The sequence below is a fragment of the Corvus cornix genome, chromosome 24, assembly GCF_000738735.6.
Source record: "Corvus cornix cornix isolate S_Up_H32 chromosome 24, ASM73873v5, whole genome shotgun sequence".
In the NCBI taxonomy this organism is placed as follows: Eukaryota; Metazoa; Chordata; class Aves; order Passeriformes; family Corvidae; genus Corvus; species Corvus cornix.
The window spans coordinates 4588383-4612885 of record NC_046353.1 but is presented as its reverse complement, the minus strand read 5'-3'; the positions used below and the strand labels follow the sequence as shown (position 1 = coordinate 4612885).

General features: G+C 49.7%; 1 protein-coding gene across 1 annotated transcript in view; it reads left to right on the top strand.

The window, feature by feature from the left end:
* Positions 1–24503, top strand: part of LOC104692205 (protein CEPU-1) — a 352613-nt gene that overhangs the window by 2009 nt on the left and 326101 nt on the right. The window lies entirely within an intron of this gene.

The window sequence follows — 24503 nt, the reverse complement described above, 5'->3', positions numbered from 1 at the left end:
CTGCCTTGCAGGAACCTGATGTGGGTGCCAGAAGTCCCTGAGTCACTCCTGGGGTGAGGAAAAGCAGGGAGCCACATTGCTCCACGGTGTGGGGAGGACCCAGGGCAGAGCCGTGGAGAGCTGGTGAAATACTGCACAAGGCAGCCTTTGGCAGCAAAAAGTTTGGGCCTTTTTTGGGCTGGGAGTTGCTGCGTTGTTGGAGGGAAGGAGTCCCCTTGGGAGTTTTTCTTGCATAATTTTATTTAAGAGTCATTTAAAAAAACCCCAAACACACCCTACAAATAATTTTGTATTTTAGCACAAACTTTTAAAGAGAGTTTTGAGAAATTTGAGTTCATTCAACCCCAGGGTAATATTTAGGTTTGTATGCAGTGCTGGAAATCAGCAGTAATGTGCTTCTGCTTCATGAATTCTTCTGATAATCACAGCAGTCTTTGGAATTCATAAGTTTTCTCCCTCGTTTGGTGTCCAGAACTGGAGCTGGCTTGTGTTTGAAAATGTGAAAATTATTGTTATGCAGGAAAACTGTGTTTTGCACAAATCTCCTTCAAGTATCTCCAGAGATGTGTGCTGCCCTCTCCGGCGGTTCATCCATACTCCAGGTCATTTCCCTATTCCCAGCCAAACAAACAATAAGAAAAGTGATTTGTGAGTGTTCTTGAGAGGCAAGCGGAGCGTGAAGTGGGATAATTCAGAAGCGTTTGACCACCTGCATTTGTGCAAACATCTGTAGGTCCTCCAGGTTTTGTAGATTCGCTGTTGGATTTGTGGAACTGTGGCCCTAAAATGGGAGCTGCTGAGCGTTGTGTCCATCAGGAAGGAGCCCCCTGAGCCCTGGAATGTCCGGCGGGGTTGGACATCAAGGGAGCTGTTGGGTGTTGATGCTGGAGAGAGAGGTCAGGGCATTGCTTGGATGCTGCATCCCCTCGGGAATGATCTGGAGGTGTCCTTTGCACTGACTCACAAGGTGAATGGAGCCCGAAAATGTCCAGCCACAAGTTGGGAAAAGAGACGGAAAGAGGGGAGGCTGCAGAGGGCTGGAATTGCCCCGGGCGTCGGGAAGTGAGTGGCAATTTGGCAACACAGCTCTCATTGTGTTTGCTCTGTGTCTTCTGTCTGATTTTTAAATAGCAGCGATGAAAACCCAAAATATCTTTACACAGGGACCAGGCAGCAGCGTTTTCTCTTCCCCCTTTGCCCGGCTCAGAGTAGAGGGGTGGCCTCACATGTGCCCCATGTCGCTGACTCACAGCCCACCTGGATTTCGTAAGGAAGAGGCAAAAATCCCACCCCAGCACTCGGGAGTGGAAGAGACAAGAAAACTCTTCCCTCAGCCACACGTAAAAGGATTAACCAGGCTAAAAGGTCATAGAAGATTTAGCTGGGCCTTTAGCATCAGTAAGCCAAGAATTATGGGAATTTGATTTACAAATTAGCATAAAGACCTTATTCTAATAAGCATACAAGCTGAAATAGGTATGTAAAATAATAGCATGTGTCAACATCCTACACAGAGCGTTCCTCATCCGAAAGAATTATTCGCTCGTTCGCTGTGGCTGGGATGCAGATAATTCCCAAACTGAGACAGGCTGTGCTGGTGTGTGATGGAAAGGCTGGATCTGACCCAGAGACACATCCACAGGGAGGAGAGGCTGGCTGCTTCCCCTCGGGAAGGGCAGGATTTGGAATCTGGGCTGGGGCTGCGCATTCTGGGAAGATTTTCTCTTGGTGGAGGGGCGAGGGGAAACCTCCTGGCAGTTCGTGCAGGAGGTAATTGCACTAATGAATGTGTATAAGAAAAATTACATGTATCGACATCTTTTTGTGAATGCCCGGATTTATTGGTCCTTGGGAAAAATATTAGATGTGGTTAATAGTTATCGTGCGGGTCAATAAAACGTGATATTCACCCCAACAGCAGAAAATAGCTATTTAATAGGTAATAACAGTAATAATCAATACCTACATGAGTAGATAACCCAGTTATATGCAGTACATAAAAGGAGGGGAATGCACTCCGGTTGCTTGATGGCTGGATTTGGAGCGTGGCTGAACATCTGTCATTCCTGTTGATTCTCAGCGGAGCTGTGAGGAGGTATCAGCACCTCTGGAAATCAGGCCACCGCTCTGGGATTAATTGGCACATTTTTAAGATGTGCTGGAGCAATCAGCAACCCGAGCAGGCCTTTGGAAAGCACCTGCATTGTGCAAAATGCTGGATGGCACCCAAAATGCTGGAAGGGGGCCTGGGAGTTTGGTTTGGGTGATGGAGTTGCCGGTGGGGTTTTCCATGTGTGGATTGCTGCTGCTTCCCTGGGAGCATCCCTGCACTCAGCTGGTTACACAGCAGTGGATTGGCAGGGTACAAGGAGGAATAAAGCTGTTGTAGTCGCTCTACACTGTGGATATGAAGAGATCTCCATCGAAAGAGATGGAGTTTAAAAAGACAAAAATCAAAATGAAATCAAAACTCCTTTGTGCGTAACGAGTTACCTTGGAGCACGGGAATACGTGCTGGAGTAGGTTTGTGTTGTAGCTACACCAGGTTTAGGAGCCCCACTGGTGGACTAGAGCCGTATGAGGTCCCATAAGTGCTGACACACGTTCCAGGGCATGCAGCTGTTTACTGGCCATAAAACACACGTGAGCAGGGTGCCCGTGGCCTTCTACAGCGGGTACGTGAGGAGGCGAAAAATCGTCCGTCTCCGATGTTCCTGGCAAAGGCTTGGAGCTGCAGCTTGGGCTTGGAGTTGAGCTCTTGGTTTTAAACAGGGGCCCAAATGAGCAAAGGGGCCAGATTTGGGGGGTCTGTAGAAGTCCAAGTTGGTGTGGGACTGCTCTCTCTTTGCCACATTTGGGATGAGCCTCATGGGTCAAAAGGAGATAAATACCAGTTTGATAAGCAGAGAGGATCAGGTGGGAGCTGGGAGCTTGGACAAAACGTCCTCTGGTAAAATGAAACTTCTGAACCATCCTAGGGACCATCCCTCTCTACAAGACTGGTGCTGGATGCTCTGGAGGCTGCAACCAGCTTTAGGATATCCTTGTGTTTTTGCAAAAACTGCTTTTCCTTTCTCCATGTAGGCATTTTGACCAGCACAGTGACCCTGGCTCGTGGTTTTTCCATCTTCCTTCGACTTACGCCCTAGACGAGTGCATTCGATATTACAAGTGTCTGCTTTGTAGATTTTTCTTGCAGTTTTCACTTAAAAATACCCATATTGTGATTTCCCCCCTATTTTATTTTTTCCCTATGGGGAAAAAATTGATCAGTTGGCAGATCTAGGTCAGGTTAGTGAGCAGGGCTTGGTGTTTTCTGTGATAAACCAGGAGAGAGTGGATGGGGAGAGCTCTTCCCAGGCAGCTCCAGTCAGACAGTGGAGGTGGACTTCAGCTTTCCTCAGTCTGGGAAACACCACGTGAGGAGCAACTATTTGGCCATGGGGATCAGGAAAAAACCTTCACTTGGGTTTGTTTTTGCTTCCCAAACTTCAGTAGTGGTGAGAAAGGGCAAAACTTTCCTTGCTTGTTCTCCAGTTGAAGGGAGAGGAGCTTTTAAGAGGGGAAGTAGGATTTTTTAAGCATTACTGGTCATTCTCCTTTGATGGGCAGTGACAAATCTCCTGTTAGACTCAGCAGGACCCAAACTGATCCATCTCTGATGTTCAAGGCAAAGGCTTGGAGCTGGTACTTGGACTTGGAGTTGAGCTCTTGGTTTCAAACAGGAGCCAAAATGAGCAAGGTGCCAGATTTGGGGATTTTATAGTGAAAATCCAAGCCATGCTGCTGTCTTGCATTGCCAGCCAGCACCCACACCTCAGCACATGGCTTTTTCAAGCCTTTAGTAGCTTTTATAGGCAAAAACCAGTCTGGGAGAGCTGGGATTGTTCAGCTGGAGAAGAGAAGGCTCCAGGGAGAGCTCAGAGCCCCTTGCAGGGCCTAAAGGGGCTCCAGGAGAGCTGCAGAGGGACTGGGGACAAGGCATGGAGGGACAGGACAAGGAAAGGGGTGGTTTCCCACTGCCAGAGGACAGGGAGAGATGGGATATTGGGAAGGAATTCTTGGCTGTGAGGGTGGTGAGGCCCTGGCACAGGGTGCCCAGAGAAGCTGTGGCTGCTGCATTCCTGGAAGTGTCCAAGTGTGAACGGAGCTTGGAGCACTCTGGGCTAGTGCAAGGTGTCCCTGCTCACAGCAGGGGCTGGAACGAGATGAGCTTTAAGGTGCCTTCCCAAGCCCAGCCGTTCCGGGATTCTATGAAAAACTGGGATTACAAAGAGTGATCCCTTTGTCACTGCACCCCTTGGGGCACCCCAATCCCTCCAGCCCTTCCATGGGTGCATCCTGCAGGCGTCGCGTCCCTCGTGCTCCCATTTGGAGCTGTGGCTGCTTGGAGCTGTGGCTGGCAGCCGGGAGGGGCTGGCCACCTCCCTCCTACCCTCCCTCCCTCCTCCTCCCCAGGCACGCACCTTGCTCCTGGTTAATAATAAATCAGAGGTGCTGCCTTGCCGGGCTCTGTTATCTGCTGCCAGGAGGGAGAGCATGGATTTTTGATGCGCTTCACAGTTAATATGTCTGATGCTGAAAGCTGTTGTAAATTAACTGACCCCTTGGCCCCCTTGTCCTGTTGACTGTTCCCACTAAAGACAGTGTTTGGTTCTTGGCATTCTTGCCCCCCCCCCCCACACTCCTACTTTCCCTTCCTCCACCTCCCTCATGCTTTGCTTACTAATCAGGGCAGTCAAAAAAAGGAGCCTTGACTCTGAAATGCTTGGTAGCAGCTGTATGGGGAAGTCAGGATTCCAGGCATCCACCACGCCTGAATTCCTCATGGCTGGAGTATCCCTTCTAAAGCGCTGCTGGAAGTTGGCATGGAACCCTCTGCCCTCCCACGGGGATAAGGGGGTTGGAGGTGCTGCCAGAGTGAAAAGTCCCAGCACAGCACGGAGGGCCCTGTAGAGGCGGATGGAAGGTTCACCTCTATGCACTGGTGAGCTGTGGCTCGTGCCAGGTGCTCGCTGCTGGAGCAGTGCTGGGCCTGGCTTGGAGGAAGGATGGGAGCGGGTTCTTGGCAGGGACTTTTTGGGAAATTACAGAAAGAGATCCCAGAATGGTTTGGGTTGGAAAGGAGCTTAAATTTCATCTCATTCCACCCCCTGCCACGGGCAGGAACACCTTCCACTGTCCCAGGTTGCTCCAAGCCCTGTCCAGCCTGGCCTTGAGGGGATGGTGTCTTTTCCTTGCACATTGCTGATCCTGGGAAACCCCGATTTAGGTTGGAAAACCACCGATGCTCAGTCTGTGGGGTTCACGTCCTCCAGTGACTCACAGTGGGAGAGAGCAGCTGCTAAGGAGTGGGAAATGCCACAGGAAATCGTGTAATATTAGAAACGAAGCAGAATGTTTCAGGTTTTTCTAATTCCAAAAAGCGAAATAAAAAAGAACAATCACAGATTCCCAGTGAGAGTAAATTCTGGGAAAAGTAAGGGATGTATTTTGAAGCATTTTCTTCGGAGCTCACCGAAGCTTTATGTACAAAGTTGTGAAGTGATTTCAAACAAAAAAAAAAAAAAGAGCTCCAAAGGCCACGTTCCAGCGGAATCAAAGAGCCTGGAGTCTCCAGCCTTGTTCCGTTTTGTATTGTTATTTCTTCAAAACAGATCCTTTGCTAATGTTTCCATTTTCCCAGAAACTGAATTCTTGATTTAAAGAACTGGTTTGAAAGCCAAACCTGACCCGCCTCACTGGAAGCGTGACGGGCCCTCAGAGCAAAGCAAGGTTCATTAATACCATAATATTCTCTCTCTTTTTTAGTGTTTGGGGCTTTTTTCCTCTCTTAGAGCAGTTATCTGGTGAATAGCACTACGCTGCTGGGTTGGTGTGGGTGTTTTTAGCTTTTATTCCCTTTCTACAGGACAGATGGTATTTAGAGATCAGAGGGTGCCTCCGTTAGACTTTTAGTTTTCCAAAGTCAATTCCCAAAGCCAGCACTGGGGTTTTTGATAGCGGGCCAAGGCACAGGAGAGTGGCAGGGCTGGCTGGCACGAGGTGAATTTGGATTTAGGATGAGTGACATCTCTCTTAATGAAGCCCTTTTTGGAACAAAGCTGGCGAGGAGCAGGATCCATGATCCATTAGAGGCCGGGGTAGTGGCGGAGCCAAAACTGCCTTGTCACTGAAGACAACACTGAAAAAACGTGTATTATTTATTGTTTACTTTTTGTGCTGCTTTTCTGCATGTCAACGCTTCCCATTGTATGTTTTAGGCTTCAAAACCTGACACCACATTAGAAACCATCTCCAAAGCCCCCAAATAATGCATAAACTATGATTATTCCTTCTGATCCACTTGTGTTTATGTAAATGGCTGGAAAAGCGTTTTTCAGCTTATTTCGGAAGCTTAAGGGATTCACACCAAGCCTATTATTGAAAAATCAGAAAGTGAAAAACAACTTCTGAGACGAGGAATTAGCAACTCAACGGCGGCGTTCATGCTGCGGGATCCGGCTGTACCGCAGATGGGAATCCCCTCGGGATTCAAAAATCCCACATGTGGCAACAGGTGGATGGGCTTTGAGGGGAGAGGGAACTCAGAGGAGGTTTGGGGTCAATGCAGAGGGATGAGGGGCTGGAGGGGGAGCCGGGGCACAGACCACTGGTGGTGCTGGGGCTGGTGGTCTGGGTTTTGGGGGATGGTGTGTGAGGAGCACTGCTGGCTCCGAAAGCCCCCAGGCACTTGGAGGGATAATCCTGGCTCTGTGTCCTTGCATCCACGGGTGGGTGCTGGGAAGGGGCTGGCAGAACCATCCTTGCTCCATGCAAACCTTTTCCCTCTGTCCCAGGAGAGATGGGACCAGATGCAGATTCTCTTTGGGCCCCATCCCCTTCCAACCAGCCCTGCAGCATCTCATCCCTCCTCTCCTGCTGCTTTTTTACCCTGATTTGGTCCCTTTCCCCCTTCCTTATGTTAATTTCCCACCTGAGCACCAAGTACTTTATAAATAGCAAATCTGAAATGAATTTCCTAGCAGCAATCATTATCTCCCTCGACAGCCATTAAACATTCACACAAGCAGAGCAAAATGACAAAGGGGATTGATTTTTACAGTATGTTGGGGGGAGGTAGGAGAAAGGAAATATGTTGACAAGGCTTTTTTTTTTTCCTTATTTCCCCCCTCTCTCCATTCTCCCCTCCCTTCCACATCCTCTGTCTTGTGGAATTCAAAATCACCCTTTAGGAGATGAGGTTGGGAGGGGATGTGAGACAGCGAAGTTGGAAATAAATAACAATAAATTTTAAAAAAATGAGGAAAAATTAAAAAAAGCAGCAAGTCCTATTCCCTTCTTCCTCAAGCAGCAATCTCTGTTCCCTTCTTCACCAGCCCCTGGAAGCCTCGCTCCGATCTGTCGGCCGCGTACAGCTGGTAAACATGAAGTTGGTTCCGTGGCCCGGCTGTTGAGATGAATATGTCAGAGTTAATGCCTCCGAAGATGGAGGGGTGGGCTGCAGGGAATGGGGGGCCCAATCTGGGAGCCTGCTCAGCAGAATAAATGTGTTGATGCAATCGTCGGGAGCGGGCGAGCCGCGGCCGAATGAGGCACTGTAGCTGAAAATTTAACTTTGATTTCAATTTTCATATTTGTCAGCAATAATTAGATTCAAGAAATGTTTTTGCCACTGTTCTAAAATACTAATAAGTAGGAGCCTTTGTAGTATGGCTAATGGAGTCTTTTTTTTCCTAGTGGGCTAGAAAAATTCCATTAAAGGGAAAAGTCATACTGTATTACTGTGCTTCAACATGCAGTGACTTTGCTGCCACAGGAATATCTGTGCTGGGAAACAGCGTCCTTGCTTCCAAGTGCAGGGATGATGCTGGGGAATGGGACTGGCGGCCCGTGGTTGGGATTGGCTGGGGCTTCCCAGGGTGGGAGGGTTGGAGGAGACCCCCCCCACATCAAATTGGGCAGGGGGTGATGCTCTTAGGGGCATTGGGAAGCTTTTGAACTGCTCGTGGGATGATATTCCAGTGGCTCTCATCCAGCAGGCTTTGGCAAATTTTTTTGGTGTTGCCATTTCCCTTTGGGTTTAAAGCCTTGGATCAATGAGGAGTTTCCCCTTGTTGGCTCCCCACCCTGCAGTGAGCATTTCCTTGGCAGCACGTGCCAGGTTTTATCCTGGAGAGACGCTGGCGAGGAAGGTGATATTAAATTTGCTGGCGATATGCAGAGCAAATGGGGGAAGCTCTAAGTTGTGTCATTCTCAAGTTACTTCAGCCTATTAAGCAAACAAAAGCACTTGTGGAGTGAGAAATGGAAATGGCCAACGTGGCCCGATTAATCCTGGATGTACAATTCCATTAATAAGCCAGCTTTTAATAGGTGGTTCTTTCCAGGAGCTGCTGGGACGAAGAATTGATGTATTCACTGTAATTGTATTGCAACTAATAGGATCGGAAGAAAATTGTATGGAGAACTTATTCCTTTGCCACCATATTCCAATCAGTTGAAATAATACAGGAGGGCCCAGCATGGTAATGAGACTTAAATCTAAACAGGAATATCTTAAATTTCAGTGATGGGGGCAGGATTTTTGGCTTGTGCTTTTGCTTCCCCATGGAGTGGGCAGAAACCAAAACAGCAGCTCAGAGAGGTGCTGGAGGAAATGGGGATCCCAGTCCCAGTGGAAATGCCCCACGGTTGGATGCTGGGGCTGCTGTCTCAGCTGGGTGATGGGATGTGGCTGCTGGTGCAGAGCTGTGCCAGGTCTGGGACCTCCAGCCTCTGTTCTGAATGCTAAGGGGGTGTCTGGATGCCCGGGGATGGGACTGTCCCTTTGGCATCTCACCCGGAGCCTTTTGTTCTTGTCATTGGCAGCGAGAGGAGCTCTCCCCCTCCGCAGTCGCTGTGGTTCTTGGGCAGAGCTCATTAACGAGCCCGAGGTCCTCGCTCCGTTCATCCTGTGTTTATTCCGACCCTCCATCTGCGGGCTCTGACCCTTTGCTGATCCTCTCTTTCCGAGGAACTCCTGCAGAAACCCCACCTTCTGCTTTAGGGAGCCAATGTGCCTCTGTGGCTGCAGCTCTGGGCCCGTGTGGGATGCGGAGAGGGATTTGGGCTTTAATCCATGAGCATCTCTCCAAGGGCTCTTGGAAGAGAACTGTGGGACGCTGCAAATCCCAGGCAGGCTGGGTGGCTCAGCAATTCCGAGGCGATGCACAGCAGTGCCCCAGGATGCAGATCTCCATAATATCAGTGAAATTGTGGAATAATGCACATTAAATTGAAGGAAATGCCAACATGGGAGCTTCCTGACCCAAAATCTGTGTGGTCCCTGATTACTGGAGCTGTGGCTTTGCCATGAGAAGTTTGCAGCCACTTTTTGTTTGTTCATCACTGGTTCAGGGCTGTTTGTTTTTCACTCCTCCTCCCTATTTGTATGCATGCTCTGACCCTGCTTTGGTAACAGGCTAGAGAGTAAATAGAAAGGGGAGGGGAAAAAAAAGGCAAGGAAAAAAAAAAGCCAAGGCACAGTTCAGCTCAAATCCCCGAGGAAACAGATGTGATTGCCTTCCAGAAATGGCTCCAATAAGGCCAGAAAGGAATATTGCTTTTATAGCTTTTGGGATATAAAACATTTAGAAAACGTGATTGACTGGCAGTGCCTAATTTATCATTTACCCATTTCTCTATCCACCCAAACACAGCAGTATCCTCACATGGACTCATTTCCACCTTTTTTTGGCTCCCTGCCTCTTTCCTGTGTGTGACACATGTGCAAACCCATGTTCCTTTGCACGCCCGGCCGTGTGCGTGCACACACGGGCACGTGTTCCCCCATGCTCCTGGCTCCTTGTCCCTGTGCCTGTGTCATGGATTTATCATCGTTCTGCTAAGCACTCAAACTCCTGTGGCTATTTATAATTAATGCTCAGAAACCTGCCAATCCATTTAATGACACCAGGAGGTCACGGCCTCCCTTATAGCTTCCCATTAATCATCATTAGAACAGCTCTGGGTTTTTTACGTTCTTTTTAAATGTTAATTCACCTTTATAATGCTCCTTTTAGCTCTGACTGTAAAGGGATACTCTGTAGTCACTCCAGACTGTCTTGCAAGTGTGTGCAGGTGAAAGGCGCAGTGGGACAATTGCACTTGATAAAGTCTCTTGGATGTCTCCCGCTGGAATGAATTACACTCACAAACTCTGCCAGATGGGATTTCTCCACTGCCCTCTGCCGCCGGCTCCTCGCAGCGATGCTGGCACAGCTCCCTCCCTGCTGGCTGCGTCCCGGGTACCACGGAGCCCCTCACCATCGCTCCTTCCTGTGCCGCTGGGAGCCACAGGATCAGAGAATCCTGCAATGGCTTGGGTTGCAAGCGACCTTAAAAATCCTCTGGTTCCATGTGCCACGTGGTTCCCAAGTGGAATAAGCTGATCCCTGCTGGCACAGAGCTTGCTGAGGCCACGTCTGCTCTGCCAGGTTGTGCTCGGGCACATCTTCGCTGGGCAAATTTTGTAGGTCTGAGGTGGGCTCATGCATAGCTTGGCTTTACAGGTTGTGGTGTCTTGGTTTTGGGTGGAGCAGCTAAATGTGAAGTCATCCCTTGTGAAGGTTAGCAAAGATCCCAGTTCCCAGAGAGCAGGGCTGCTCCCTCTGGCGAGCCCATCTCTTTCCTGCCAGTGCCCTGGAAGCCTCCAGCCCTTTCCGTGTGTCCCAAAGCACCCCCTGTCATGGTCTGGTGCCCTGGCACAGCAGAGGGCATCAGCAGAGATATCAAGAGGCAGCTTGGAGGAAGGAAAGCTCCGGGTGCAATCCGGTACCTTTGGCAAGCAGCAGCTCCTCTTCGATAGCCCTCTCCTGGCTCGGGGTTGGCAGCAACCATCCCTCTCCAGAGCTGATCTGTGCTTGCATGGTTCCAAAGTGGCGCAATCCTGATCCAGATTGGGGTGTTGATCCTTTTGGGAACAGCCCCATGGTGTGGTGGTGCAAAGCGTGCCCCCATGTGAGCTGTGGGGGACTTGCCATAGCTCTGGGTGACAAACCTGCAGAGCATCCCAGGACTTCTGCTCTGCGTTCATCCAAGAGAGGAGAAGGCAGCACGGACACCCAGTTCCTTCGGTGGGCAGCATGTGCAGCCCCACGTGTGCTTGAGGTGGGCGAAGGTTCATGCTGGCCTCTCTTTGTGAGTGAAATAGGATCACTCCTGCTCCTTTGGAGACTTCTGGTCTGGGTGAGAGCCGAGCCCAGCCCCGTTTCTCTGAGTAAATACGCCAGCAGCATTTGGCTTAATGAACTGTGGCTTTTAATAAATGGCTCTTATCTTGCTGAAGTGCTGCTAAATTGTCAGGATTTAAAATTAGCCTAATAGATTTGTGGGCGATGTTTTATTCACTGGTTAGTTGGAAAGAGACGGAGAGAGGGGGAGAGATGGCTCCACCCAGTTCTCCCTGAATTATACACGAGTTATTTATTTGTTTGGGCCGAAGGGGAAATGTTCTGGATTAATGTGCGATGCCTCAGCACCTGACTTAATGAGAATTTAGAGACCTATCCCAAACTGATAGTCTCCCATTAATCACTCGGTGGCCCCTCTGCTTTGCTGTCCCTGGGATATATTTTTCATAGTGGTGGTTGGGTTATGGCACGCACTGCTGCTTGCCAGGAAAAGGGGATGGGGATGGACAAGGGATGTTTTTGGGAGCTGTGGTGGCTTCCAGGACCACTTCTTGCAGCTTTGCTCCATGTTGACGTTGAAGGGGAGCCCGTGTATCTCTGTCTATACCACGCCTGCCTGTGCAACTTGAGTTCTTGAGCATGAAGTTGAACTGGCTCGGCTTGTGATACATCCTGTGAACTTCCATGAGCCACTTTGCCTTTATTTCTTTTGGCAACGCTGAGCTGGTTGTGATCCTGTTGACAGTTTGGAGACATATGGAGAGTCAAGGCAGAACAAGTGTCTTATAATAGAGTAAAATGGGATCTGGTTGGGATGAAAGATGCCAGGGAAACGTCAATCACTATCATTATCCTAACAAACTGCTGTACCTGCAGAGATAATAATAATATTTAGCAATTATATAGCACCTAACAAGCTCAAACAGCAGACACTGCAGCTAATTAAATCTCCCAAGACTTCCTTTGGGTGGGTGATTTCCTAAGAGCATGGACCAGCTTCTTAAGAGTGTTTTATGCAAAGCTAAAGGCACTTCTTTCTCATTTCTCAGGTAGGGAGAAGTGGTCCTGCTGGAGATCTGCACAGTGAGGGTGCCGGGGTCAGTCTTGGCACTGGGTTGGGCTGTTTGCTCCGTTAGGAAAAGAGTTGGGTGGCCTTGACTTGATAACCCAGATGGCCAAAGGTGTTTGGATGCACTGATGTGCTTTTCCTTGTCCTTTTTGGGACCGGGGAGAGTTTGGGTGCTGGCCACCCAGACGAGGTGACGTAGAGGTGCTGGTACAGATGGTGTTCAGGGCTGGACAGTCAGAGGGTGTTTTTTCCTGTGTCTGTCTGGTTTGCTGGGCTGCTGCTCCTTCCCTCTTGGTTCATCATTCCCCATCCCATCTTGACCAGGCTGCATCCTGAGAAACCTTTCTGGAGGGTGATACACCAACCAACATCCTTGGTTTGGCTGGGTCGCGCGAGATCACGGCGATGGAAAACAAGACTTGGAACATTTCCCCATTTGTGGTGGTCTCACCTCATCCTTCCTGGAGAGCAGCAGATGAATCCATTTGTGGCTGCCTGGATCCAGCCAGGCTCCCTGACCCCTGCCCAGCTGTGTGTTGCTCCAGCCTGGGGAGCCGGTGGTGTCCCTGTGACTTTGTGAAGGTCAACATCGGTGTCTGAAGTGGGGCCGGTAGTAGCGACACACGATGCGCAGCGTCAGCCATAAAGGAAATATTGTATATAAAAGATAAGTTTTTTTCTTTTCTCGTGGCAGAGGAACAAGGCGCCGGGTTCATTTAGCATTCATAAAGTCTTGCTTTGGAAACGCCTTTAAGTACTGCTGAGGGAGACTTGAAGGAGCATGTTTGAGAGTCAAATGCACATCTCCTTGGGCTCTCCTTTCATCTGCTTTAAAAAACACAATCTTTTTTTTTAATCTTTTTCTTTTCCCCCTCTGTAAAAATACTAATCTTCTCCAACAGCAGCAGACACCCAGGGTGCAGGCGCTTGGCAATTAGTTCAGTGAACAGAATAAGCGAGGAGCAGAGGGAAGGGGGGACTCAGCCAAGGACCGGAGGACGCTAAAATCCTGCCCGCTAATTAGGAGGCAGCACAGGATGGGGCCTGGTTAATTCAGGTGCTGAGTCGCGACGTGTGTCGTCCACCCGATGTGGTCCTCTGTCACCCTCTGGGCTGACCTCTGGCTGAGAGGAAGGCCCAGCAGGGAATTTGGGTCTGGGGCTGGAGAAGAGTCCAAGGGGATGAAGTGAGGATGAGTTTGGTTTGATCTACAGCCTGGCAAGAGTATTCGTGACTCCAAGCAGGTCACGAGTAGTTGTTGGGAGAAACATGTGGAGGTTTTGGCATGAGTCCTCCTTGGATTCTTGGCTGACATGTGGAGTGGAGTGTCCGTCCTCCAGAGGCTGGGCTTTCCCTCGTAGAGAGTCATCCTCTTGGAGTTCGTGTCGGTTGGGAAATTCAATGCACGATTCCTGTTATCCTCACAGGAGCTGAGGCAGAAGGAGAGAGACAAAGGCAGCAAGGGTTGTCGTCATCCAAACTTCTTCAGGTTGTGAAGAGCCAACTTCTTGGGAAGTGTCAGATGAGCAGAAGTTCAGCTCAGCCCTTTATTTTGGCTGAAACTTTTCTTGTCCTTGAAACCTCTCTCCTTCTCTCTTCACTTGAGGGAAGGGAATTTACTGCGATGAAATATGTTGTCTTGTGGCTTTTTATGAAAACAGCACATGTCACTGCCCCTGTTTCCTGGAGCCAAAGGATGTGGCTGGATTTCAAAAAGAAAAGGACTGGATGATTTCATTATTGCTAACAACTGTTCCCACCAAGATAAGGACAGTCTAATCACATTCCCCGCGCAGGAGTACCAAGGGAACCAAAAGCGAACGTTTCCATTTGATCTTCCACGTTGTCTTCTGTGTTTTGGTCCTCTTTGGTGCTGTGCAGTGCCAGGAGCAGGCTGTGAGGCTGAAGGGAGTTGGGGGGAGCCAAGGCAGCAGTTCGTGGTGTGGTGTCCTGGTTATCAGGGGTGTCCCAGGTTGGAGATGCTCTGCCAGCAGCCGCCTCTCCATAAGGGTTTATTTCACTGACCGCCTGCAGGCAGGGCTTGAATTCCACATCCCAAACTCTTTGAGCGGAGCCTGAACTGATGAAGGAGGCTGAGCACTGAGCAGAGAGGGAGTTTCCAGCTTTTTATTTTTGATTTGCAAGTTGCCCAGAAGAAAAGTGCCACCTTCTTCATAAAAAAACCAAACCAAAACAAAAAAAATCAGAGCTTATGGCTAATAAATTTGCTTTTCTTAATTACGTTTCACAGATTCCCGATGCAGATTCCCCTGGGAATTGATCCATAGCTGAAAATCCCCTCTGCAGTGAGCATGCTCCATCTTAAATGCCAGGAGGTGATGCTGACTGTGGTACAATCTGGGTAGAGGGGGAGGGCAGAGCCAGGAGGTGCAGGGGACCAGTTTTTGGCCGTGCCCTCCACTGCACTTCACTGCCTGCACGGAGTGAGCTGCCACATGTCCCCACTGCAACGATTCCTGTCGCACGGAAGGAACTCTCAAGGCTTTGATTTGCCTCGTAGCAAGAGATAACATTATCATCTCGTCCTTTAATGATTTGAGGACGGACTATTTTTCACATCAATTTCTCTGTCTCGGTAGCCCTGATTCTGCTATGGGTGGTTAGTGTACAAATCAGTGCAGGCGGAGGGGACGAAGTAACTCAATCTTTCCCCTCACCCTCTCCTTGTTTGCATGCCCTTGGCTCCTCAGGAGCTCGGGGAAGGCACTAATTGATCCATCCCGTTGGCACAGCCGGCGAGGAGTTGTCATTTGGTGAGCCAAGCGGGCTTCTGCCTTCTGGAGCACAGGGTCACCGCTCCAGGTCCCAGCAGCGACCACCCAAAGAGAAAAGATGACTTATAATTACATTCATAATTGAAAGTGATTAATGGTAGCAAAAGAACTTCGAGCGATTTCTTGTAATTAAATACTAATTTTAGTTCCTTTGCAGTGCTGAGCACCATATTTGCTTTACTGGGGATATTTATGGCTGTGCCTTAGCATGTTTTAATATCTTAAAAATACATGTTAAGTCATTAACAATCTTTCGGTGACTGGGTAAACAAGTAAACATCAATTAATTTGTTTACTTTGTGTCTGTAATTAGCTTTTATTATTTCAGATTTTGGAGGATTTTTATTCTGGAGGATTTCTGGCTTTGAGTGGAAGAGTGGAACCCTTGGTGACTCCCATACCAGGGGAGCCCTGCCCTCTGCTCTGGGCTGCTCTGGCTGCCAAAAATCCTCCAAAGAGGTATGAGAAGGAGGCAGGAATCACATCTGGAATGGTTTAGGCTCACAGGACATCACGGCCAAGTGCTGAGCCTGCTGGCGGTGAAGCCTCTCGGAGGCTTTGGAGCAGGGAAAGGAGCTGTCTGCCCACGGCAGATGCTCGCTGGCTGTTGCTTCGTCTTGAAGAACAGAAGTGTCACGAAATCAGCTGTTTCTGCCAGGTTTTGGCTGTCTGTAAGTGACACCTTTCAAACTCAGCTGCTGCTCATGATGCTGCATGTCAGGGGTTGCTCAGGGCTGCTCTCCTTCTCCCCTTGCTCCAGCTGCCAACCCCATCTCCTCCCCTCCCCTCTTTGGAGGCAGCTTTTACCCTGGATCCAGCCTGGATCCAGCTTCAACTGGATTTGGGGGATATATTTGCAGAATTTAATATTTAATCCTTATCATTGTATTGATTTGATTTTGAGTTTTGACCTGCCAGACGGGGCTGGTTTGGGTTTTGGCCGCAGACAGGGAGCTGATGGATGCTGGTTTGGGTGGCTGTACGTGGGTGCAAGCATTGGGGGTCACCAAACTGGGCAGCATTCCCATCCTAGGGAGTGTGGGCTGTGTCCGACACCTTCCAATGTCACTGTGCTCTGCTCTGACTGAAAATATCTTTATGCCTGGGTTTATTCATCGCCCACGGCAGCTCTTTTTCAAGCACTACAGGATGAGTGTTATGCCCAGATGTGCCCATGTCCTTCCTGCACCTTGACAAAGTTGTTTTGGGAATCTGTTTCCTGAAAACTTGGTCCTGCTCTCATAGCAACACACTGGGCCGGAAAGCTCTTGATGGAAATCATGTCTCTTCCTCACCAGTTCCTTGATTCCTTGCTAATGCTTTTCATTCCCTCTTGCTGCTTGAGAGAGCTGATCGTCTGATTAAATTAAGACAGACACAAAAGCAGCTGGCCTGCCAAAGACTTGGATTTTATTAAAAATAATATTGTTTACAGAGTTCTCTCCCTTTATGGCGCATATAAAACAGTGTGTTCCACCCGAGCAGCCAGCAGACTCGCTGCAATTTACCCGGGAAGAGATGGAAAGACATTAAACCCTGTCTTGATGGGGAGTAGAGAGGGCATGGAGGAGACGGAGGTTGGGGATAAGAGATGGAGTGTAGCTGGCAGCAAATGAGAGGGAAGGAAATGCAAGGGAAATAAGAAGAGAAAAGGAAGGATGGCTCCCTGATCCCCACCTCCCCTTCTCCCCTCGCATACCTGCACTGAAATGAAGCTTTCAGAAAGGAGAGAGATCATGGAAAAGAGGAGATAAACCAGGGCAGAGAGCTTCAGCTGGGGACACCGTCTCCAGCGGAGCAGGAGGAGAGCTGCTTGCCCTCCTTGCAATATTCAGGAGCCCTTCCCAGGCTTTCCGTGCGGGTGGAAAGATCTGCTCTCAGCTCGTTTGAGCTCTTGCAGATGTTTTGCGAGTCCTGGGGCTGGGGCTAAGTCGAGGCTGGGAGTGCTGGCTCCTGCCCACCCAAGTGCCTCACCAAAGAACTCTCGTGCCTTGTAAATCGTTTATTTGTGGTTTATTCACACTTCAAGGGCAAAGGAGGTTGTGCAGGGATGCCACAACCGTGGGCCATGGCGTGAGGGGCTGGCAGTAAAGCGAGGAGAGACAGGGAGGTTTTCCCAAGGTCGCAGAGGGAGCTCGAGGTAACACCCAAATTTGGAGCAGGGTCCTCACCTCCAGCAACCCTTGTGCTGGCTAAAAGGGGTTGTGCCTCGCTTTGGGAGGCAGGGATGAGCCCTGCTAGTGCCCTGCTGCAGGAGTGCCCTGGCTCTGCTTGGCTTTCTCTCTTCTTCCTGTGTCTTCTCTTTGTTTGTTTGATTTGGTTCCAAATAATTAATTGTAAACACCCGTGGCTAATGGTTTGAATGAAGGGTGGATGGGTACTTTACTGAACTTGTGAAAGGATTGTACACTTCTGTTTTCAGTTTCCCTGACCCCAGCTGAAGTGACAAGGCTTGAGCACCCCATGTTTTGAGGGAGCTGAGCACCCTGTGAATGTGGGGGGTGCTGGGTGGGGGGATCACCTTGGAAAAGACATGCAGACCATGCTGGGAAGATTTGACAGGGATCCTGATTGTAGTTATGATGGAATCATAGAATATCCTGAGCTGGAAGGGATCTACAGGGGCATGGGGGTTGCTCCTTTCCCCTACATGGGTGGGGCCCCAGGTCCCATGGGAGAAAGTTGTCCCACCCTATTTCCCTGGACCCCTGAGCTCCAGCCCTGTCACGGTGAGCACCTTCTGATGCTGATCACGTGCTGGTTTTGACACCTTAAAGGGGTTTGGTGGCGTGAGGGAGGTGTCCCTTGAGCTGTACAGAGATTTTAGAGATTGAGTAGACCTGAACCATGTTTTGGACTAATGCACGTGGAGTTTGGGTTGAGCAGGGGCCATCTGCCCCTTCTTTGCAAGATGGTTATTGTCCAAGCCTCCGAGGTTTAGCATGAGAAGAGATGCCTTCTATGTTCCAGCCTTTCCAGACAAAATCCAGCCATTGAAGCTGGTTGGGAATAAGCTCAGCAGAGCAGTCTTGGCCAGCTGGCACTGCTGAGCTCTCCTGGGCAGGAGGATTTCTGTGAAGCCAAGAGCTCAGGCGACTGTGAGACAGAAGGAGCTCTCGGAAGAGGTGGCCCTGGGTCATCCCTTGCTGGGCTCCAGGCACATGGAGGCTTGATGGGTGTCAAACTCTGTATTGATCCCTCAGTCTGAAGGCAGCAGGAGGTCTGGAGCTGCAGCAACAAGTGCTTCAGCCTCTGCAGCTCAACACGTCGCTGGCTCAGAAGTTTTTACCTCGAGAGTTGCCGAGAAAATCTTTGAAGGAAAAGGCTGAGCTGTCACCATCCTCCCCACCCTTCCACACACCTCCTCCCAATCCCATTCCCAAAGCTGACTCTTCCCAATGGCTACTCCATGTTTTAGGATAGTGCTGAGATAGAAGATGCCTCCTTCTTGGCTGTTTTAATGAGAAATGAACTCCAAGACCCAGTTCCAGGAGGATTAATGAAGCAGCAAGACTTGTACAGCTCCTTCACTGTGTAGTTCAGAAAGTTGGGATGGGGTTGGGTCAAGTGATTCCCTGAATGAGGCAAAAGTGCTTTGAGCATCCATGTGAGGAACAAGGTTGTCCCTTGTGTGCATCGTGCTACTGAGTCACGGGGCAATTTCCTGTCCCTCCCAGTGCAGAGCACTCCAGCTGGGAGCTTTGGCATCGCTGCTTAAAACAAGGCTGATTGGGCTTGTTCTCTCATGGAAAATGCATGAGAAAAACTGCATTTCCATGCTTTTTTTTTGGATCAAAAGTCATTTTTACTCTAAACAAGGCTTTTTGGGCCTTTTTTCAATGGTGATATATGCCTCTAGAATCCTCCCTACTTATCAGTCCCCCCGTGAGCCGCTTGGTTTGATTGCTAATCTGCCTTATTATGTTTTTAAATGCACTTTAATATTTGAGTTTAGTGGCTTTTTTAGTTTTGAGGCCAAATTCCAGCTTCCGAAGTGCCTACCTCTCTTTGACTTCAATGGCAGACTTTCTCCTTTATCCCAAGGCATAACATGGTCCTCACACTGCTTGAAATTAGATGCACTGATTAGAGCATCTCTCAGCCACCGCCGCCCTGCACCTCAAAGGACAACTCGGAGAAGAGGTTGGAAGTTGGAGCTGGGGGTATTCATGCATTAAATGTAATTTCTTAGGACTTTGCACCTGTTGTAGCTCTCTACAAGTGACCTGGAAATAGATGTCTGGGGGTGGGTGAGGAACTGGGAGTGGTGGTGGTGGTGACAGGAGGTCAGTGCTGGCCATGTGAGGTTGTCTCTGATCCGTATCTGTGATAGATGATCCTATCTGTGCTTTTGCCCTGTGGTTTTTATTAGTTAGAATTTAAGTAAGAGTGGTGAAATACTGAGCAAATGGCTAAACATTGCTGCACCCGGTACTCGGGGCTGAGAGTGCTTCTGGCTCAGCCACAGAGATGCTCCGAGGGCTGGAGCCCCTCTGCTGTGGAGCCAGGCTGGGAGAGCTGGGGGTGCTCACCTGGAGAGGAGAAGGCTCCAGGGAGAGCTCAGAGCCCCTGGCAGGGCCTAAAGGGGCTCCAGGAGAGCTGGAGAGGGACTGGGGACAAGGGCTGGAGGGACAGGACACAGGGAATGGCTTCCCAGTGCCAGAGGGCAGGGATGGATGGGATATTGGGAAGGAATTGTTCCCTGGGAGGGTGGGCAGGCCCTGGCACAGGGTGCTCAGAGCAGCTGTGGCTGCCCCTGGATCCCTGGCAGTGCCCAAGGCCAGGTTGGAGGGGGCTTGGAGCAGCCTGGGATAGTGGGAGGTGTCCCTGCCAGGGCAGGGGGTGGGATGAGATGAGTTTTAGATTTCCTTCCAGCTCAAACCATTCTGTGATTCCATGCCTCCTTTCTGATTCTGTTCAGTATTGTCGGTTCTTGGAGCTGGCAGCACCCTCCTCTCTGCGTGTCTCCGCGGTGCTCAGCACCCATCGCTGTGGGGTGCCGCCCTGGCTGTCTGACAGTCAGGAATGTGTGTCTGGAGTGCTGTCTGCAGCCTCCTTCGGCGGCTGCTCCGCTCGTGATTGCTCCTTGGAGAACCCTCCCCCGATTTCACAAGAGTTAACCATTTTGTTAGGGGATTCACTCAGTTGCTCTGAGGGGTTCTTTAATTCCTTTCACCTCAGTGTTTTCCTGGGGAAATTGTGCGTGCCATAGGGAGGTGTGGTGGAGAGGACAGATGTTGCAGATGTGGGTTGGAGCTGATGCTGATGGTACCCGGATGTGCTGGATCCACCTGGGCCTTGGCAGAGGAGCAGTCACAAGTTCTGGCAATTGTATGTTTTGCCCTTAGGAATACTTCTCCTCCTCTAAATGCTTTGTCATGGAGGTGGAACTTTAATGTCAGCGCTTCAGACAGGGAAACTGAGCCCCCCAACAGAAGGAGGATGTGTTTCCCAGGTCTGGGTGGGTTCAGGAGCCACCAATCCCACTCAGCTTGGGTGAAGAGGCCTTGTGTGGGAGGTAGAGTTGTGCTTGGGGTCTGGCCTGAGAGCAGAGGGTGTGATCTAAGCTTGGAGACAGCACGTCAGGGTAACCTTCCAGCCTTCAAATCTTGGCAAGAGTGTAAAGGTCCATCTGCCCTCTGAGGTACAGCCTTGAAATGAGGGCGATATATGGAAATACATTGGATAGCTCTGTTTAATCCAGGCCAGCTGCCACCTTGCTCTTAATGATGAGCCCTTGCTGTCCCTCCAGGTAGGAGTGATATTTGTCTGAATTGGTTTAGCTTCTAACGATGGCCAAAAAACCTGTTCTGATTGAATTGCCTCAGGAAACGTTCAGTGCTTCTGTCAGTCACTCTCTGAGGCTTAGCTGTCATTTTGGGCTGAGCTTTTTCAATCCTCCCCTTGTCAGAACCCCTGGGTGGTGCAAGAGAGGGCCTGGGATGGATGGAATGATTCTCTAATTAGAGTCAACGCTCTTACACAAACAGTGGTAGCAGCGTGGCCAAATACCACCTAAAGTGGGACGGGACGTGGGGGAGAGTGGAGAGCAGAGGCGATGATCGCTCTATCCAGTGCAGCAGGTTGTCCCTGGAAATGGAACATGAATAAGTAATTTGGATAAATAATGGAGCTGTCTGAACTGTAACAATAAAGAATAAAAGTGCTGAGTGTGTCTCGCTGTGATTTGTGGGGTCACACTGTCTGAGACGGTGGAGCCCTTGCTCCCACTGGTGAGCGGGAGCTCGCAGATGGGTCTCCGGGATGTCACAGAGAGGTCTTGGACTTGCCAGCAGGAGGGAACAGTCTGTGGTCCAGATTTTTTGCTGCTGCAACAGTTTTGTGGACCCTGAGAGATTCCTGTGTCATAGTCTGGCGGTGGATGACCTCTGTGGGGTGAGGGTTGGGTGGATCGCAGCTGATTTCACCCTCCACTGGGGTTGGGCACATGTGGGGCCTGCATCATGGGCAGCTGAGCTGCCCTCTGGTGATAGAGCCCTTCTGCAAGGGTTTCACGAGCCTCAAAGTTATTCCAAGTCCCCAAACAAAATCTCTATTGCAAATTAGTGTTTTCTTCTTCTGTCTCTTTGAAGGGATGTGGCAAATAATTATTCTCCTGCTTCGTATGATATTTATGTAAGGGAAGAGAGTTGTCAATTCTTACTCAATCTTCTCTTTTAGTGACAAAGCAAACCCCGGTGTCTTTCATCTTTCTCTGGAGTTGTCTGCATCTCTTACTCATTTCATTGCTATTCCACGGATTCACCCTGGCTCGTCCTGGCTGGGACGTGCAATCAATTGCTCCACATCGATTAGAGATGTGTGTCTTGCACTGTGGCAAACGCACTTTGGATTGATCTGAGAAGAAAGGGAACCTCCAGCTGCGGGCTCAGGGCAGCCAGATGTGCTGGGAACGAAGACAAAGTGTCAGCACGGGTCGGGGGGAGGTGATAACGTGTTAAGTTGCAGTGACTTGGCCTTTACTTTTCTGAGAACCCTGTGTCCATGTTGGGCTGGAGTCCTGCAGCTGAGCACTTGCTTTAAACCAAGTGGAGCAAAACGATTCTCCTTTGTCCTTTTTACAACACTCATGTTAAGATTTGTCATCTTCCGTGGCCAGGTTGAATCCTCCATGATTTGGGGGCTGCTCTAACACCCCAGTTCCCTGGGTTTTTCCTCTCCTTTTTGTCCACGTGTTCGATGTTTTCTCTCTGAGTGTGTCGCACCACGGTTGTCCGTCTTTGATTTCCTACTGCTCATTTCCAGAGGAGATTTGGGATTCTGCTCCTACCCTCAGAACCCTTCCAGCCCCTCTCCTCCTGGCTGGGCATCGTCTACAGATTTTAATCAGCGTTCTCCCGGCTCCGTAACGCAAGCAGTTAAATGTAAATGTCGGAGAGAGCAGGGCTCGGACAGACCCCGGAGGAATCCCGCTGTAGGCTGCCCTCCTGGCATGGTTGTAAATAATAGATAAGCACTCTTTGAGAGCGCTTTGTCAACAGGCTGTTATCCCTCCTCCCCTCTGCCCCCAGCCTCAGCGATTACATCCACTCCGTGCTTCCTCAACTTTCCTCGGAGGTGCCGCGTGGGACTGGCATCAGGAGCCTTATTAAAGTCAAGGTATATCATGTCTACAGCTTTCCTCTTATCCACCAAGTCTAGTTATCCTGTCAAGGCGGAAATTAGGTTGGTTTGACATGATCTGTTCTTGACAAACTCGTGTTGGTGGTGGATGTGGGGTTTTTTTCTCACTTTATTAAATTCCCGGGCCTTACATGCTATGATAGTTTCATCGTTTGTTTTAGTATCTTCCCGGTGATTGAAGCTGAGCTGATTGCCTACAGCTCTGGGTTTTTTTACTTAAAGATATGAAGATTTCTTGCCCTTGCTGCTGGCCTCCATGAGCTCCCAAAGAACAGCGCTGGTGGCTCAGTGACGTTTCTGCCCGATTTTTCATCACTCTCCAGAGACTTTCCTCAATCTCTGCCAGTTTAATTTTTTTTTAACCCCTCCTCTATCCGTGCTCCAGCCCGAAAGCCATGTCCCTGTTAATATGAAATTTGGAGCTGTCTGCTGACCATACACCTGCTTTCATATGGATCCAATCAAACACGGCTCCGAGCATCTCTGCCACATGCTTTCCCTGACTGCTTGGTGACAGACCCAACATTCCTTCTCCTTTTCCTCTGAACAAATCCAAGAGCCTTTTTATTCCCCTCTCATATCTCTTGCTAATTAAAACTTGTTTTGCATGTTAGTGCTGCTGACTTTATCCCTCTGTGCCATTATGGCTCTGTTATACCCATCCCTAATTATTAGCCCTTGTTTCCATAATTTTTTTCATGGTTCCTTTTTTATTCCCAGGTCATTGAATGGCTCTGAATTCAGCCACAGCAGCCTCTTCCTAGGATTCCTACCTTCCCTTTGCACAGGGATAGCCTGCTATTGTGTGTGTAATAAAGTCTCTTTCAGTAACTGCCAGCTCTCCCCTTCTTTGTGATTATTTTCCCAGGAGAACCCATCTACCAGCTTCCTGAACTTTTTGAAATCTGGCTTTTGAAGTCCATTATCCATATTCCCTGGCTTTCCATCGGGTTGAGAACTCGATCGTTTCCCCACCACTCTCACCCAAATTACTTTCCTCCTTAAAGGCTGTAGTCCCTCTTTCCTAGGCAGGAAACCTCAGGCTTTTCCCTGCGCCTTCCCAAACGCTTCCCTGGAACATGGGCTGGATGGAATATGCCCTGCCAGGCAGTGCTCCAAGTACTGTCTGTCCTTCTGTCTCTGTCCCTTGCTCCTTGGTTGGATAAGGGTTTCCCAGGGATGGAACCCCCTTCCCTTGGCTTTCAGCCTCTCCGTGCTCTCCCTGTCTCCTGCTTGTGCCCTGCTCCACATGAGGATATTGGGCAGCTTGCTGCCATCCTGGTCACCTCACTGCTTGTCCAAACCACGTGGCACAGACGTGTCCAGGTCCATGTAGGAAGGGCTGGCTTCCTTTTCCAAGTCTTCTGTGTCAGTGGCCCAGGAACACAAGGTTTTGGTGGCCATACAGACCCCACGGGCAGTGACAGGACCTGGGCATGCTGCTTGTCACTGAGCCAGAGCTGAGAAGGCAAAAATATCTTACACTTGACTCTGAACTTTAAGGCAGCAGATTTGGATGAAGTGAATCCCGTCCTCCCTAACAAAGATGTGTAGGGCCTGTTGTCCAAGACCTTTAAATGTCAACAAGGAATTCTACACAGCCCACAAATCTTGGTGGGGAGCTGACAGGGACTGCAGTGCGGGGTGAGCTCTCTGGCTCCAGAGCTACAGGTCTGCCTGGGAGCAGAGAGCAGACCTGGGGAGGAGCTGCAGTCACGAGTCAAGGGGTCTCAGCAGGGAGTGCTGGTGGTTGCTGGAGCACATCCATCTGCTTCAGTGAAGCAGAGGAGGTTTAGATTGGATTTTGGGGAGAAATTCCTC